The sequence below is a fragment of the Poecilia reticulata genome, chromosome 6 (assembly GCF_904066995.2).
Source record: "Poecilia reticulata chromosome 6, P_reticulata-male-v2, whole genome shotgun sequence".
Classification (NCBI taxonomy): domain Eukaryota; kingdom Metazoa; phylum Chordata; class Actinopteri; order Cyprinodontiformes; family Poeciliidae; genus Poecilia; species Poecilia reticulata.
The window spans coordinates 28,192,723-28,211,997 of NC_088835.1; the positions used below are offsets into that span (position 1 = coordinate 28,192,723).

The window sequence follows — 19,275 nt, forward strand, 5'->3', positions numbered from 1 at the left end:
AAGTTGGAGTTTTCAGATCTTTATGTGCTAAAATGTTTGAGTTGTGTTTGGCCGTTAAATCCATTATTTCAGACAGAAGTATTTCTGATGCCTGCAGCTTCATTAGGAAACCAAACCTGACTCAAAAAGAAATCTTAAAAAAAAAAAACACCTCTCAGGAAAATATCTCCACAGCCGTAATCAGGACCAATTCAACTGGATTTTCATAACATTTCTGGCCTCTTTATCTTCTTTATCTAATTAGTTTTAAAGTGCCGACTCTGCAACAGTCTTTATCAATGTTTTGGTTTTTTGAACTATTCCTGTCTAAAAGAATGCTTCCTGTTGCAGAGTTGCCTGCATATTATTATATAAAAAGTTGTTCATTTGTGGCCCTTTGGGGATTTCAGAGCGGATTGTGTTTTACTCTGGGGAGGGGGGTTAAAGCACCTTGTCCAAAGGCCCGTATTAAGCCGGGCTGATGGGCTGAGTGTAGGATGGGAGGCAGACTCAGATCTCACTGAGGTTAGGAGCCCAAGGTTAGTGCGAGGCGTGGAGATGAATGCAGCTCGTCTCGTTTCTGAATGCAAGGACGCCAGCGCAGCGCTGCGTGGCCAGCAGGTATTGAGGCGGGCCACGCCGCATAATTGGATTGAACGCTGGCCATGGTATTTATGTCACTTCTCGTCTTGTCAATCCCATAACAGGCATGGCAGCGGCGTGGGGATCTCCCATGGTGACGGGACTTTGCCCTATTCAGACAGAAAGGAGAGAAAAGAACCAAGCCTCATTTAATTCACGTTTAATTCTCACTCAAATCGTTTTAAGGCTGCTGTTATTTGCATAACAGGGAAAAAGGGACTCTGCCTTTTCAGGGCGCCTGTGTGTGAGAGAAGGAACAGGAACAGTGTTGTAATTGAAAGTGTTTGGTAGGCTTATATATGCATACGCTGAGGGACAAGCGTTCTCACATGGATCAGCGAACTGAGGGATTCTGGAGCCGTTTTTCCACACGTTTAGATCACTTCTGTGATGGCATTTCCACACAGCGTGACACAGCAGTTAGACAAAGAACAAATAAGAACCTGCTCCGACTCAGAAAGTCTTTCACAGCCCCAAAATCCTGCAGCTGAAATAAACTTTCAACCCCTCTAAAAAAGTATATTAAAACAGCAAAAAAGAAAAATCCAAATAGATGCAGAACGTCTAATGTGAGATGATGGTCTTCAGAGAAACATCGAGCCACAGACACCAACCGGACGGAGATTAGGACGGGAGGCGTCTGGGATTCAAATCCCCAACGGAGGAGGAACAAAAGCCTGAAAAATATGTAACCTTAGAATCAGGCACCTCTCTGTCCACCTGCGAGGCCCGAATGAGTCAGAACCAAGAGAACCGAGAGATGTCCTACCCTGAAGATTAAAGCTCAAAGTCTGCGTTCATAACAAACCTGCAAGATTTTAAGCAATTTGAATTATTCTCTTGTCAAATGAATTTAATTTCAGGTGACTAAACATAAACAAAGACTCATTAAATTCTGCACATATATTGGTAGTGTGTGAAATCCAGTTCTCTTACTATAACGTATAAATGTGAAATAAATCAGTCAAGTTCATTTGCGTAACACATTTCAGCAACAAGGCAGTTCAAAGTGCTTTATGTCATAAAAACAGAACTCATGAAAAATAGATAAATCTCTCCAAGACAGGAGAAAAGTATCTTAAAAGTAGATAAGTCGTAAAACTAACAAAGCTTTAACGTGTTTATTTTGATTAATTAGTTACAATAGCTTTTAAGGCAATCAAACACATTTTTTTGTATAAAGAAGGATTTTTAGGGGCGGAACTTTTGTATTCACGCGTTTCTGGTACATCCGTAAATCTGACGCACGATCACAAAATCCGGAAACAACGACAGACAACAAATCCGCTTCTCTTCCACTTGACATAAATTTCTGCTTCACAAATCGATCTGGTTTGACGCTGGAAAAACCTTTTGTTGTGTTCAAGTTGTGCTAAAAGGAGTTAGCCTATCAGCGAAGCTATTCAAGCCTAAATTAGCATCTCGATGCTAAACATGTAGCACCAGCACAGACGTCCCCAACGCTAACAGCAGCGCCGACAGCCCACATTTATAAAGATCCACAAATAACCAGAGGTTCCTGAGTGGACAGAACTTTGCACAGATTTGATGGTTGAAGAACCTAAATAACAGATTAAACACAATAAATATATTTTTATTCAATACTTTAGCAGCGCAGAGGTTTTGAATTGAACATTTTGCTTACCATGATTAAATTAATCACATGCACTGCAATTAACTCAAAAATGATAGCAAATAATAAAGATGCTGTAAAATGTTCTCCCTTAGGGAGTGGAGAGCCAGTTTAGACATTTAATTCAAGACGAGGGAAAAATCCAAAAGCTCTAGTTCCATCAGCAGATAAATTCACTCATAAGATACTTTTCAAGTAACTTTTCAGCAAGACAGGAGCTTGTTTTAAGTAAATAACAGCTTAATATTGATGAAAAAGTGCGAGTTGCACTGGCAGATTATTTAATTTATAAAAAGACATTTTTCCCAGGTTGGTAGTGGAATAATCAATAATCTGCCAGAACTTTTTCATCAATATTAAGGAATTATTGACTTAAAACAAGCCGTTATATCTCGCTGAAAAAGTTACTTATAAGTTAGATTTGTCTTTTTACAAGTGTACCAAGACATTAGCACTAAAAACCAGACCAAAAATAGAAACTATTATTTATTAGGATAAAGATGAATCTATCCACAAAGCAAAGAGTGATCCAGGTTTTCTTCTAGGGCTGCAACTAACAGTTGTTTCAGTAATTGATTATTCTATTGGTAATTCTGATGATTAAATGGATTAAAAAACAGACACATTCTGTCAATTTTTCATTTAACCATTTTAGCCTTTTTTATACAATGTTAGAAATACACAAGAAAATGCAAATAATTAAGTTCATCTTTGAAATAATAAAATAATAATTCTGTAGCCTTAGATGCAATAACAACATTCCTTTGTTGAATGTTTGATCATTCACAGCAAAAGATGCGGATAAATAAAAATATGTGACATCAACATGTGAAAACCTCAGCCTTTCTGCTTGACATTAAGTCACTGTAGCTTTTGGATTAACTGATTAACAATCGGACCGTAAAAGGTGATCAATATAAATATTCACATTTTTTAGAGAATTTGAATCATGTTCAGCTAAAACTTCTGGGTCGAACATATTTACAGACAAACAATGTTTTTCTTTCATCTTAAATGCATAATGCATTTATTTTTTGTACAGTTTTTACATAATTTCTGCTCTGAGAGAGTGCTTTCAGAAATGTCGTATTTTAGAGTCTGCATGTTAACGATCATTTGATTAATTAGCTGACAGTTATTTCATTAATCAATTAATCACGATTAATTGTTTCAACCCCATTTTCTTCATCAAACAGTCTGGATCTCAATGCAACTCGACATTTAGAGACAGTTGTTCAGTCTGGCGTTGAGAAGGTTCCTGCACTGCAAAAACACAAAATCTAACCAAGAATTTTTGGTCTAGTTTCCATGTAAATATCTTAACTAACTTAGGAGTGACTTTTACTATTTAAAGTAACAATTTAAAACAAGACAAAACTAAAACGTAACCTTTCGTCACAATAAATGAGCTTGTTTTAAGAATATGATTCTTTAATACTGATAAAAAAAAGTTCACTGGCAAACTACTGTACTTGTGGGAAAATGTTCTGCCAGTGAAATTAGCAGTTTTTCATCAATATTAATGAATTATTGACTTAAATCAAGCTGCTATATTTTTGATAAAAGGTTATTTTTTAGTTTTGTCTCATTTTAAGTGTAATAAGATATTTGCAGTAGAAACCTGACCCAAAATACTTGGTAAGATTTTGAGTTTTTGCAGTGTGCAGAGCAGGTCTGTTAGCTGAAAAACTAACTGATGAATTGATGTGCCTCCACTTGATACATTTGTTAATTTGATACTGTAAAAAAGTCTTAAGATGGTATTTTATCTGTCTGAAATGCAAGGACTTGGAAGGAGACAGACTATCTAATCTAAGTATTGAAAATTATCGCTTCTCTTATTTTGCTTCTCTTTAAACCTGAACCGACCTCCTGCCCTCTCCCCCTTGCCTCTCTCACTCTGGATTAAACCCAAGCTGCAACCTTTGATTTTAACTTCATCTCTGCCTCTTGATCCCGCCGTCTGCACGAGCACGGAGAGCGCGAGGCGGATAAAGTGACTAGTCAGCTTCCTGCTGCTTCCCTCTCCTTGTTCTTTGTTGGCTTTCGGCCCTTTTGCCTGGCTCTTTGCTCCCGATGTGCGCACACACCAATGCGCACATGCACATGTTATGATATGCACGACCTTGCACATGTAGCTGCGTGTGTGGGGTTTGATCTGGGTTCCTGCTGTACTCTATTGTGTCTGGGCAGGAAACAGCTAATCCAGTCAGATCCAACCCAGCCAGGGATCTGGTGCTCATATAGTCTGACAGGCAGGAGCTCCGCTGTGGGAAACAGAAATCTATCCGTCACATCGCCGGCATCTGCTTCTGTCACCGTTCTCAGGAGGATGAAGAAACGAGAACGAGGGAAATTCAACTGTCTGAGAGCCGTTTGACTCCTGTGATCCGGTGCAGAGGAGACCGATTCACGTGGACGGGACATAAACTCAACTAAACCTGGTGTAATAATGCCTGTCTTCAATGTTGGGGAAAATACCCAGTTTGGTAAACCTTTACGTAACATTTCTCATTTTATTCAATGCGCACAGATACAGATCAGGCACCTGTACCTTTTATGGATATCTTCGATATTTTATAGGAGATCTAATATAAAAATTCACATTTTGCACATTTTTATTCTTCCATTTTAGTTTTTCCTGCTTCTGAAAACAACTGAAGCATAAAAAAAAAAAAACTCACCCAGCCGTTTTTTGGCAATAAGTTAATGTTTATTGGTGTCTGGAAAATGAGCCGTTTTAGAAACTTCCGTTACATTCGACAGGCACTGTGCCGTTACCTAGCAACCCCGGTGGAACTCTGCCCGTTACCCAGCAACCCTAGCGGAACTCTTCCTGTTACCTAGCAACCCCAGCTGAGTTCCAGCACGTTTGGTCAGCTGGTTTTACTGCTGTATAAAGACTGCTGGAAAAGACGGGTGTTCTGTTTTTGACTTATCTTCCAGGAACCACCGCACTGAATTAAAAATATCTGCATCTCCAGTTTTCAGCACCGCTATGGAAGGCATGTAAAAGAATCGCCTGTTTCTGCCCTCCAGCGTTTTGTGCCCACGCGTGAAATTCCCAGATGTAAACAATAACATGTCAGGGTCCTCCTGACATCATGTGTGAAAGTCCCAAACATAAAGTGGACATGGAGTCCCACTGTGACAGTTTCCAACACTGACAGCCGAGGGCAGAACTTTACAGACGATATTCAAATCTCTCCGATGACTCATTTAAATGTCCATTCATAGAAAACTGAACGCTTTTCATATTACAAGGAGGCCGACAGTCTTTGGAGAAAATCAGCACTGATGCTACAAACTTCATTATTACTGAAGAAAGAGTCAAAAGGACATTTTCATTTCCTGTTTTCAGATGTTTAAGCCCCCAGCGAGCGTGCTTGGACACAACAGATTACGGTCATGGTGCCCACCAGGAGGGACATTCATGCTACTTCCTACTTCAGCTTTACTTGATAATTTCAGATGGACTAAAGTCAGCAGCTCGCACACAGCCTGCAGAATAAAGGAGCAGCCAGGAGGATTTACCCATTTTTTCCATATCAGGGCTCCTTTGAAAGCTTCGACTGTGAGCTGAATGGGAGGTTCCACTGAGTCCATTCACCTCAATGATCTGCTCACAATCAACCATATCTGTCATACATGGCTGGGCCGGAGAGACCGGACGGGAGGGCCGAGGGCGGGAGAAAGGCCTCAGTTTGTTGGTGAAGACATGAAAGAGAGAATAAAACAGAAACAGGAAGACGGAGCAGGCGGCCAGGTGCTAAAAACGGGTCAAAGCCACAAAACTTGAATGGGTTTTCATCAGTCAGGTACTCTTTTACTCAATTACATTTACTTGAGTAACTTTTTTGAGCAAAAAAACAAAATTTCACCAAATACAGACACACACCTGCAGCTTTTGTTAAAGTTTCATAAGTTTTATATTGAAATAAACTGATTTTTAGCCTGATGTTGTTGTAGATGAATTTTCATCCATATAATACCAAAATTTCCACTTAACTTTATATTTTGGTCCGTCTGATTATGTAATTTTTAAATATTAAATGATCATTTGATCTGTTACTCAGTTCTTTAGTAGACTTTTTACCAAATACTTGTTGAAGCGCTAATCTAACTTGATTATAATTCTTTGGTGCTCTCTGGTTTTTATTGGGATTTGATGCGAGTTGATCAAAAAATGAGACACAAAAAGACAAAACATCAGGAAAGAGTGGCACGAACCAACACAAACCTGGAACATGTTGCTGAAATTGGCCAGACAAATAAATTTGAATCTTTCACTGAAAAACTGACTTGAATCACCACAAATTATCTTTTTTTTTTTGCACATTCTCCCTTGCAGAATACCGTCGTCTCAGTCAGATTGGACAAAATTCAACTGTGAACAGCAATTTTCAAATTCTAACACAGATTAGATTAGATCTGGATTTAGGTCTGGGCTTTGATTAGGCCATTCTATCAAATGGATATTCTCTGATCTAAAACATTCCATTGTAGTTCTGGTTTTAGGTTTGCACTGAAATCTTTAGGCAGATTCTCCCACCTGAGTCGTGGATCTCAGCAGCTCCTCCAGTGATCATGGCCATGATCACTGGAGGAGCTGCTGAGATCCACGACTCAGGTGGGAGAATCTGCCTAAAGATTCCCAGCAGGTATGACACTGGTCAGCAACCACACTGTAAAACAAAATAAGTAGACTTTACTTCAAAAATTTATGCAAACTCATTGCTGTTAACTTTACACAGCTATAACCTGATCATTTTGAGTCAATTAACTGCACTGTAAAACCTTATCAAGTTTTTTTTTTACTTAAAATTATGTATATTAGAAGAGAACTTGTTTGGAACAGTTCTTCCTTTTTATTTGTTTCTCTGCTCAAACTTTGACAAAAAGCATATTAAGCTGTGATCTCTGGGCTCATTTATGTAATATTTTAATGTGCATTACTGATATTTTATTTATTTATTTACCAATATTTAACACTTTGGATGGAGTAGCTTTCAGCATATAAGCAATTTCCACTCAGGTATCAATAAAGTATTTTCTATTCCATTCATTATTTAGTTCCTAAACATGTTTTATTCATTTTTAAATCAATTAGTCTAAAGTGTGTGTCACTGATACAATTTCTTCCCTTCAAAATAAAGTGTAATATTTGACCTAAATATGCAAGGAAATGTGTCTTTTTAAAGACTTTCCTCAAAGGCTGCACTTATTTTACTTTATCTGATTCCTTTGTAAGGAGGTCCATACTGTCATGGTGTGAACACGCACACGCCTACATACACACACACACACACACACACACACACACACACACACACACACACACACACACACACAGCTGTCGCATTAGAAAGCCAGCAGCGAGTGGTGGGACACAGGACGGTCTTTAGTTCTGCCTTTTCAGCACCAGACAGTAATGGTTTCGATTTACCATGGGCTTTACCAGCATGGCCGCACGCTCATGGTGAGTGATCCTTTACTTAAGGGGTGATTTCATGGGGGTCCGTCCGGAGAAAGAGGGGAAGCTAATGTGGAAATCCTTGCCTCCCTCCCAGGTCCAGGTGCTTCTTCGCTCCACCGCTCATCAAAGTCCAACCTCAGGGTTTTTATTTCTGACCTTCCACCTGTTTGTTGTTATTACACCGTTTCCAGAAACGTCTCTCCACTGACAGACGAACAGAAGCAAATAAATCTGATTCTGCAGATTCTTCAGGTTTCATTCTAACATTTTCCTGTTTAGATGCTGTAGATTAGCAGCCAGCGCCACATTGTCCAACCTGTTAGTTACAGGTTAGACATGATCATGGCATAATGTCCCATAAACTCTTCAGAATAAAGTTTTCCAATCATCTACTGCTGCCAGATGATGGGTCATTATTAAAGGTGACCTATTATACCTCATTGAACAGGTTAGGATATTTATTACATTTTTTTTTTGCACAAAATCATTCTTCATAATCAGATTTTAGTTTGGTTGGTTCTGCCTGTCTTTGAGCTGCTTCCGGCCACGCCCCCAAACTCAACATTTATACTTTTGTATGTGAAAATGGATGCAAACAGACGCACAATGATGCAAACACACATCTTTGAAAAGCAGAAGTGGAGCGTCCTGCGCAACCAACAAGAGTGCAGCAAGTGGTTTCTGGATGATAAGTCAACAACAAAACTCTTGTCTTTTCCAGCAGCCATTGTACAGCACATACAGCAGTACAACCAGCTGCCCAAACATGCTGGAGCTCCGTTTGGATTGCCAGGTAACGATGGAACTCTGCTGGGGTTGCTAGGTAACGGGGAAGTGCCTGCTGATTTTTGACATTACATTGCACCGTTTTAAACTGCTCCTTTTCCAGACACCAAAAAAACCTTTTACATACTGCCAAAACAGTTTGATGGTGTTTTTTTCAAGCACTTGGGAGTGTAAAACGTCTCTGGAGGGTCTTGAGACCTTCAGGAGTGCATCAACAACGTGGACTTTAAAATTGTGAAGGATGCAGAACATTTCTGCAGCCAGGCGGAGATGCTTCATCATTTCTGCTGCAGTAGGTCAGCGTCCTCGCTGAGAAGGAGGTAAATCCATGATTTGGGTCCAGTGGTTCCAGATGCAGATTAAAAGTCTAGTTTCTGTTACAACACAAACATAATGAACAAATTACAAATAACTAATAAAAAATTAAATAAATGATCAGATATTGTCATAAACACTGAATTCCCTCAAAATTATTGGGACTTTATGTATTAATAATGAGACTCAACAACCAATATATTACAGTATTTATTTATAATAAAATGTATACTTCACATATATTATATGTCTTAATGACTTTTAAAGCAAAGCTTTAATATTATTTTTGGCTTTTGCAGCAATTCTTTTAGTTGCAGGTTTAGTTTTGTTCAACTTCCAGTTTGAGTTGCTCAGATATGTGGATGGATGCGAACACGAGCATGATTGACGGCGCTAAGACCCTCCCGCTGGCTCTGATTGGTTGTTTCAGAAATGAAGCGGTGCATTTCTGCAGAGAGTATCAGACACAGAGAAGCTTGATTATTTTTCCCACAGATTATCTCATGTTAAACACAGTGATAGTTTAACAAATTTGTTTTACAAAATATTCGTTTATTAAAGTTACATGCTGCAACTTTAATTAGTGCTATTTAAATAAATGAAAATGAACTAAACTTTAATCGGCTCGATGGTTTCAGGTTCGTCTTTAGAGTAAAATGTAAAAAATGTTTTATGGAACTGGAATAAACTCTCTTTTTGGTGGTCAGACCAGAGGAATAGAAGACCAATGCACCTCGATGTGTGTGTGTGTGTGTGTGTGTGTGTGTGTGTGTGTGTGTGTGTGTGTGTGTGTCGGCCTCCCTGCATCTCTAATCCTTGTAATAGAGTGAAGACCATGAAAAACCCTCCATCCTGCGGCACTCGGCCATATGTCCGCTGGAGCTGCTTTCTCCTCAGATTATCACTCACATCATTTATTTAAGCGCCGTTTCTCCCTCCATTCACGTCCTTTTTGTGTTCTTGTAATTGCTGCTTTTCTCATGAAAACAACAGAAAACGAGGGAAAGCAATCCTACGTGACCAGCAGCGTCTTCAACATCCTTATGTCCATTTTCCCCTGAGAGCCTAAGCTCAGCGATGTCAAGTGAGTTTTGTTAAACGTTTAACGACATCTTAAAAGTTTCATTAGCCACATTGTGAGCCGTTAATCAAGAATGGCCATCTGTTGGTGTTCTTTCCTCTCTGAAACCTAAAACTGGAATTGGAGGCAACATGTAGCACAGAAGTGCTGGGAAAACTTTTTACTTAGAATTTCATGTTTAGACTCATCATGTGACTTTTTATTCAAAGTATGAAATGTTTGGTAAATGAAAAATAAAAATGCCACAACAGGTGTGATGCATCTCATCTCTTCAGTTTATCGGCAGTAATACATTTTGTTTTATTCAGGAGTAATAAAAAAAGTTAAAGAAAATATAATAAGATTAGGTTAAGCTCAGATTTTAATTTATAAATATTACAAATTAAAACGGCACAAATGAAAATTTCTGCTGCACAAACGAAGCGCAACTAATTGACTCCAATTTTCACTGTGGGCTGACTGGTTGACCTTTGATGACCCTTTTCTCATGAAAACAACAGAAATCTTGTATCTCGTATCTTTAAAATGATAGAGGCACAAATGCAAAATGTTTTCACCCCACAGAGCAGCCCTGCTCCACTCAGCTCCTTCAGACTAGCCAGCAGCAATTAGCAAACACCTGGTGGAACTGCACATCAGCTGAGCTCATTATAGGAGCTACTTCTCAGTGAAAAGCTGATAAAATGTTGAAGGGTTAATAGAGGGGCCATCTTGTGATGACTTCATGAAGGCGGAGCTCCAGAGAGAGCAGGAGCTTCTTAAAGAGACAGAGGCCCAAATTCAAGGTGTTGAGTTATGAAGTCAAATTTCTTTTAAGTCATATGCATTTTTATAACAACAGAAGGTAACAGTTACTTGCTTGTGCTATAAAATGGCACTTTATGCCTTCAAAATGCATAATACAGCCCCTCTAATGGCACAGCCCCTCTAATGGCACAGCCCCTCTAATGGCAGTATTTATTTAGCGTTTTTAGCTAAAAAGTATTGTTCTAGGATGAGGCGGTTTTATGGCTGAATCTAAATTTGTGTATTTTGCAAAACTGAAATGGAAAAATCACATAAGTCACGTGTGACTCGTGTGGTTAGAACAACCAGTTTGTTCTAAGGTGAACAAACTCATTCATGTGTGACTTTAAATGCATTTATTTAAACAACGCAATTGCAAAATTGTGTTTTTTAATTACAAATATGCACAAATCTCTGATAGCTTTAATAAAAAACATTTTCGCAACTGTGGTGTTCCCATTAAATAAGAAATTGTATTAAAATCACACTTCAATAAGCTTGCTCACACTATAAGTCATTAAAAACCAGTGAAGAAGGATGTAAACAGTTACATGAGATTATATTCATAATTCCGCTGCTAATTCAGGCACTAAGGCTAAATATCTATCAGCCAATCAGGGAACAAGTCAAGCATCTTATTGAGGCTTATGGGGCATTTTGAAGAAATTGTAGTTGGCCACTTTACAGAAAAGCAATGGATTAAACAAGTTGGAATTACACTCAACTACACATTGCACCCCCAAAAAATCAAAACACATCCCACTATCACTTCCTGTTTTCTTCGTCGTTTTCACCAGTAGTAACATCCAGCTGTTGATCATGTGACTCCTGTGACACGGAAAATTGTTTCCATATGGCTGAAAAACTATTTTTAAACCTGGAACATTAGTTTTTTTCCCCCCGAAATTGCCGTTTCCATTAAGCAAATATATAATATCTTCATAATTTCAATTTGTGCCAGTCTGTGGTAAATTGAACATAAACTTCAGATGGCGAAGCCGCTTCTTTCAAAGCTGAATGAAGGCGGAGGATTCAAACCCACATCTCCATCTCTGTGTTTTCTGCTCTCGCCTCTGGTTTGATGAAGGTTTTTGTAGAAAGCGTTGTTAGCCGCGCTAAGCCGCCCTGAGCCGGCTGATTATTCCCCTGAAGAGCCGCCGCGCTTTGAAGCTCCACATTCATCCGCCTCTTTCTCCTCCATCGGCGTCTGCGTCCCGCTCGCAGCTCGAACCCGATGATGTAAAGAGGCAGAGGAGGAGGGGATTTAAATTACAGCGCCGTCTTTCTTCCTCGTTGTGTTTAATGGGTGTTATTGTGGGAGACCCGGAGCACAGAGGAGCTGCGGAGGCCGATCCCTCCGAGAGGCCGATTCTTGAGTTTTTAATTAAAGCGAACAGAAGGATCTGAACGAGCCTCTCGTCTCCGAGTCGCAGCGCAGAGCTGGAAAACTGCAGAGCCGCAGAGAGGCTGTTTACAGATAAATCCATTAACAGTTCTCATTAATCAATTAACTCATTCATGGAGAATAAAAAGGATAATTAACTCCTGGTTAAAGGGCCGTGGCTGAGAGCGGTCAGCCTTTTCAAACGGTTGCAGGAACTTAATGTGCTCCTTCTTTAGAAAGTTAGATTGGCTTCACAGGAAAATGGTTCTAAAAAACAGGTTTTATTTTACATTTTGTCTGTGCAGGACTGTTGGGAAGAAAATAACTGATATAGATAAGAAAGATTAAAAAGATTTAACACAAAATGACAGAAAACCTATGAGAAAGTAAAATAAAATGGTGATTTAAGAGTGAAAGCAACAAAAAAAGGCTGAAACTGTATTTCCTTTTTGTGCACTATTTTCTCAGTATTATATTGTTAAGTGTATCAATAAGAGTATATGTAAAATAAGAATTTATATTGTAATTTGTTTGATCGGCTCTAATAAAAATATTGACAAAAAAAGGTAAACGTGATCTGAACAAGTTCAGATGGGATTTGTTTTCATTTTTGACTCATGAGGCAGAAAACCAAGAAAACAAGAGGAAATGTCATTAATGAATAACAATAGAAATTAAATATTTCAGCCAAAATGTTAAATAAAATGACAGCTAGTCACTGCTGTTGGGTTTGTTTGTTTTTTGGTTGCATTAAAATGGTTTATTCATGTTTTTCTTTTGTTTATTGTTATTTTGGTATTAATTTCTAAAAGAACGAAGCAAAAATATTTTTCCATTTCATTCTGTTTATTGTTTTTCTATTCTTTATTTTTTGGTTTCAATTTTCAACAATATTTTATCCGTTTTTAAATTATCTTTAATCTAATTTTCTGTTTTATAGTTTTATTCACATAATTTTTTCTCTTCTAAAATATATTTTTCTAAATATTGTCTCTTGATTTTATTATTTGGCTCAGTTTCATATTGTGCTTTTTGGGTATTTTTATTTGTAAAATATTGAGGTTTTCTGCCTTTTTTTAAAACTTATTTTTGTTTTCAAATGTTACTTTTGTTTTACGTGATAAAATTTTACTTTTTTGCATTTCTGTTGCTGTTTATTTGCTAAAAATTCTCTTGAGATTTTATTTTTTCTTTTAAGCAACATGTTTATCTGCATTTTCTGAAACATTTAAATGTGTTACTTATTTTGTAAATGCATTTAGATTTCTCTCTTTTTTTTTATTTAAAATTTTTCTGGTTTAGTTTTTTCTCTTGATCTAAAAATGGTCTCTCTAAAGATACTTTGATGTTTTTTCTTCTTTTGTTTCAAGCTGTAAAGTTTCTGCTTGAATTTGCAGATACTTCTGCTCTCGTCCCACATCTAGTGGGAGTTTGTTGCCGTTGGGTTCGAGTATCCAGCCTCCTTTGAGGCCCGATTTGAGCCGCTATAAAAGAAGCAGTGAGGCGAAGTGGAGGGCAACGAGCGATCGGCTGCTTCTTCTACCTGAGAGCAAACACACATCGCAGCAAAGCGCCAAGTGCAGCTGAGAGGGGCTGCAGAGGGGCAGCAACAATGGGCCCCCGGGGCTGCAGTGTGACCCCTGGGAGTCTATCATTCAAAAAAGGGTTAGTCTATCATTCACACACTCTGAACAGATTCACGAGGCCAAGACAGGCAGTTCTTTACCACAGAGGGGAGGAGGAGGAGTCGGGAGGTGGAAGTACGTTTCCACAGAGAATTAAAGCTAAATCAGCGTCAGAGCGGGGAGCAGGGCTCAGGTACGCCGCGCTCAAACGTGTCAAACCTGATGAATCCCTCAGACTCAAATGTGCCGAGAGCTGCCGGCATTTCATCACTTCAGTTTTTATGTAGCACAAAAAAATATTTCTGAAAATACAGTATTTTAATTTCAAAACTGAATAACACAAATTATTTCCAAGCATTTGGTGGAAATGTTTTAGTACACTTGAAATAAGACTAAATTAGTTTCGTCACAGCTCTGTGTGGCATCTCAACACCGACACTGGAGACAGAAACCATGAGCTGCAGGACGAGCAAAACGTCCTGAAAGAGTCAAAACAAAACCCAACCAATTTAACCGCACTGCAAAAACACAAAGTCTTACCAAGAGCAAATATCTTAGTGCACTGGAAATAAGACAAAACTAACTTAAATAACTTTTCAGCGAGACACAGGGACTTGTTTTAAGTAAACAATCCCATAAAACTGATGAAAAAGTCCATCTTATTTCACTGATAACATGGATGGGAAAATGTTTTAAGTGAAATACTCGGCAAGGATTTTTAAAGAAAATCAATGTTAATGAGATCAGAAGCGAGTGTTGAAACGTCCTGATTGTCCTAAAAGAGACAAAACAAAATCCAACCGATTTAACCGCACTGCAAAAACTGTTTCTATAGGCTGGCAGGTTCTAGTGCAAATATCTTAGTACACTTGAAATAAGAAAAAAAGTAATTGACAGGTAACATTTCAGAACAATAAAAGAGCTTGTTTTAATTAAATAATTCATTATTATTGATTTTAAAAAGTTTATGTTCCACTGGCAGATTATTTCACTTAAAACAAAACATTTTTCAGTGAAATAATCTGAACTTTTTCATCAATATTAAGGAATTACTGACTTAAAACAAGCTCCTATATCTCACTGAAACATTACCTGTAAGTTAGTTTTGTCTGATTTCCAGTGCACTGAGATATTTAGATTAAAAATACTTGGTAAGTCTTTGTGTTTTTGCAGTGATGGTTTTTGTTTTGACTCTTTTAGGACAATCAGGACGTTTTGCTGGGTCCTGGTCCCTCGTCCTGCAGCTCGTGGTTTCTGTCTCCAGTGTGAGTGTTGAGATGCCACACAGAGCTGTGACGAAAGGAGCAAAATACAGACATTTCACACACACACACACTGACACACACTCACACAGCAGTTTTTCAGCTCATTAGGCAGACGGTGGCGTGGATAATCAGGTTTTATATGGATGCTGCGAGGTCATTATGATCTAATTACCTTTAGTGGGTATTCAGCTGGCAGAGAGGGAGGAGGAGGAGGAAGGAAGGAGGAAGGACGGTGCACATCTCAGAGAAAAGAGAAAAAAACACAATGTCAGCTGAGGCATCTCTGACGCATCTAAAGCAGAAAGTTTTGTTTTCAACGATTGGTTAGAAATGTGGCACTTTGATGAGAAACAACATTTGGTTATGGTTTCCTATCTAAACTCTGAAAAATCTGAAAACTGAAGTACTTCCTGGTACTTTATTAAAGCTTTTCTCTGATCATCCTGGTTGTATTCAGGTTTCTGTGCTGAAACATTTTTATTTTCATTCGTTCGAGCTGCTAATGATAAAAAAATACAAAACTCTGACAGAAACCTGAAACTGACACAGAAACTTATAGTGAAAGGAAAACAACTCTTTGGTTGGTAAAATCAAGAAACTTTGCTCCATTACACTTAAGTAAGGTCCCTTTAAGATTCCTGCACTGTAAAAAAACATCTGCTGACTCAACTTGGCTCTAGTTTCATTGTTGCTGCTCTGTTACAAAAATAAACTTTACTGCCCAAAGTGAAGTCAAAGTTAAATATAAAAATGAATTCATGGAGCACATTTCCACCATGAAAAAAAAAGCCCAACAGAAAGACATAATTAAGAGTTTTGAGGAAAAAAGTTACTGATTTTCTGCTGAGTCTCTTAGTCATGACTTTGAATCTCGTGATTATTGTGACAAATAAAATCTATTTATGACTTTGAAAGTCAAAACTATGTCTTGCATCTCAAAAAGATGACTTGATATCATCATTATAACTGAATCACATGAGTACAAAAGTACAGCTCACAATTATGACTGAAAGTAGAAATTATAAGTTTGTATCTCAAAATGATGACTTTATATGTCATTATTATGACTGAAACTCATAATTGTAACTTTTAAAGTCAAAATTATGAATTATCATCTCATAGTTAAGATCTTGAAAGTCAAAATTATGACTTTGAAAGCAGAAATTATAATTTTGCATTTCATAATTATGACTGAATCTCATAACTGAGAATTTGAAAGTCAAAATTATGACTTTAAAACTCATATTTATGCCTTCCTGTTGGGCTTTTATGATTTCTTTCATGATCTTCACATGAACTCCAGGCTCACAGGGAGGAAAAGTTAAATCACGTTTCTGTTTTCAGACAATCGGAGCCCCAGTGTGACGCAGAGAGCTGGTTAAATTCCACGCTGCATACATGGGGGTCCAAACCTTTTGTTGCGGCGTGTTAAACGGGTTAAAGAGTGCTGTCCTGGAGCCACCAGTGTGTGTCCTGGTCAGCGTGCGCGCATAAAGGAGTCCATATGGCACTGGTCAGTCGGCCGCAGCTCCCAGCCAGGAGGGCCGGCCGACTGCCAATCACACAGACACGAAGAATAAATAATGAGCCGGAGGCGGCCACACACTCATAGATGGTACAATATGCATAAACAACATAAAGCAAACAGATTAAATGTCCCATCAGCTCTAACCGGTCAGCTAAAAATAGATCTATTGTGTAAAATTCATATTTTTCATGTTTTTGTTTGGGTCTCAACTCGACTCAAAAACAGCCAAACCAGTTTAAAAAAAAACACCCAGGGTTTTATTTGGTAATATGTTCATGTTTTTGGTGTCTAAACCTTTATGTCACAAGTCAGCAGGCACTGCCTGTCGCCTAGCAACCCAAGTGAAGCCAACCCGTTGCCTAGCAACCCAGGTTTAGCTAGTAGAGTTTACATGCTTCTGTACTTTATTAGAGTATTTATTTTTCTGATGACTTTTTACCATCACTCCCTCCATTTTAAACAGAATCTGTTTTTGCATGTTTTTACTTCCATTTGGCGGTTTACTGCTTCAGAAAGCAGCCCAAGCACTCGATAAATAAATACAATTTGATGGTTTTTTGCATGTAGTTAATGTATTTTGGTGTCTGGAAAATGAGCCGTTTCGAAAACCATCAAATGTAATGTGACATTTAACTGGCATCAATATCTATTGGACATTTAATTTTTTTTTTTGGCCTTTCTTAATATTGAACTGTTTCCCAATTTTTAAACTTTTTCTTTTATGTTGCATATTTTCCTCTCAGTCTAATAATAATATTTCACTTTGTCTTTATTTACATATTTTTTCTGACTTATTTTTATTTTCAGCGTCTTTTCTTAAGTTTTATTAACCTGAACTTATGTTTTCTATTTAACTTGCTTATAACTTGTGTTGATTTTCCAGCTGATTTAACTGCAACACTTTTGCCATTTGGTCTGATTTTCCATCTCTGCTGATCCAAATTTTGCAGACAAACACACAGAAATCATTTCACCTCATTCAATTCTGCCAACAACCAACGCATGAATCTGATCCCAAAATGGGATTCTTTTCAGAATAAACGGAAACCATCGTGTGTGTGCTTCCAAACCTTTGCATTAATCTCTTATAACAGCACTTGAAGCTCATGTCTCCTCGCTGGAATTCTGTTTATCTTCTCAAACGTTCAGCAGCTCAAACAATGCGGCTCCTCTGCAAACCAAAGGCCTCCTAATGACTCCATTCTCTTCGCTGATTTTCATCCGTTTGGATCCTTTGGGGAGCGTTTGGCACATTTGATCAGGAGATTAAGGGGGGAAAAAAAAACTGAAAATGGTGGAAGAGGCGCAAGAAAAGCGGCTTTTGGAGGTTTCCTGACAGAGGGCAGGGTGTGTGGTCGAAGTCTTCAAGTGCTACTTCACCGCTGCTCTCAGTCGTTTGGCAGGATTGGAGATCCAGATGAAGCTTCTTTTGAGTCCAGAGTTCAGCATTATGTCACGTTAAAGGAATTCGGACAGAATCTGGACGGGCTCAGCTGCCACTAACCCGCTGACCTCAGTCAGAGCTGCGAACCCGCCTGGAGGCCAGTTAGCATTAGCATTAGCTTAAATTTAGCTAACGGGTTTTTTAGCGGTGTGTTCCCAAGTAATCCTGATAATTTATTCATAATCAATCAGCATCAGACAGAATCAGAACAAATCTTCTAAATGGATTTCAGTTTAGTTTGGTCGGAAACAACCCGACGGCTTTAAAACCAGAGGAACAGTCCAACGTCGCCCTTTTACCGTAATGGCAGTAGCTGAAGAATTGCGCAAATTGAAATTATGAAAAATAAATTCGCTTAATGAAAGCACGACAATTTTGAAAAAAGAAGAAGAAAAAAAACTTCAAATTTGTCGATAAAAAGTTGTTGCAATGGGATGAGGTGGTTTTTCAGCCGTGTCGAAATAGACGTTTCGTCAAAATGTAATGGGAAACACTTTTGTCGCGTCACACAAGTCACGTGATCAACAGCCGCATGGCGCTAAGAGTACTACTGGCGAAAACCACGAAGAAGCGACTTGTGTGAACAGAGTCGATTAAAACTGCCAGATTAAATTCAGGATATCCGAGTTAATAATTTGAGAAATTACAACAAAACCAGAATTTTGAAGTTTGAGAGTTGCCTGGTGTACGATCAGAAACAGATTTTTCTGAAAAGAAAACTTTGCCAGCCTATAAAACTGGAATGAGGTTGCTTGTTTAGAGTGAAAAACATTTACAACTGGAAAAAAAGCAAAAAGGAATAAAGAATTTAATTATGATATAAAAATGTGTATATCACAACTTCTACATACGAAGATAAAACTGAAACCAAAATGTTAGAAAACAATTAAAAACGGTCAGAGATAAATATCTCAGGAAATTAACCAGTTTTTTTTCCTGAGAGCTCCAATGGTTGGCTGTGACGTTTGGCGACATCTAGTGGTGACATTGCAAACTGCAACAAACCTGGATCTCACCGTTATTACCTGTTAAGTTTTGCACCTTTTTTCCTGAATGAGCAGCTGGAATGACTCAAGCAGATGATCTTGATGCAAACGCAAACTAGCCAGGCATCTAGTGCTGCAGCCTCTGATTATTTTACGTAAACATCAAAAGTTGCAAATATATAAATTTAAAAAAATTTTAAATTCCACTTCAGGAGACCCGAGTAAAAAACATTTACAGACAAAATGTGTTTTTATATTTTAGATGCATGATTTTAAGACTGGTTGCATGGACAGCCTGATAAAATAAAAAATGACTTTGGTTTATATTTTGCTGCAAACAGAAAC

General features: G+C 38.2%; 1 long non-coding RNA gene across 1 annotated transcript; it reads right to left on the bottom strand.

Annotated features, from left to right (window-relative positions):
• Positions 1–7,576: 7,576 nt before the first annotated feature.
• On the bottom strand, positions 7,577–18,467 carry LOC103466765 (uncharacterized). Its single transcript, XR_014087971.1, has 3 exons — positions 17,571–18,467; positions 15,145–16,524; positions 7,577–8,890 (listed from the first exon to the last, which is right to left on the bottom strand). It is a non-coding gene; the product is annotated as an uncharacterized LOC103466765 (long non-coding RNA).
• Between the last annotated feature and the right edge of the window lie 808 nt (positions 18,468–19,275).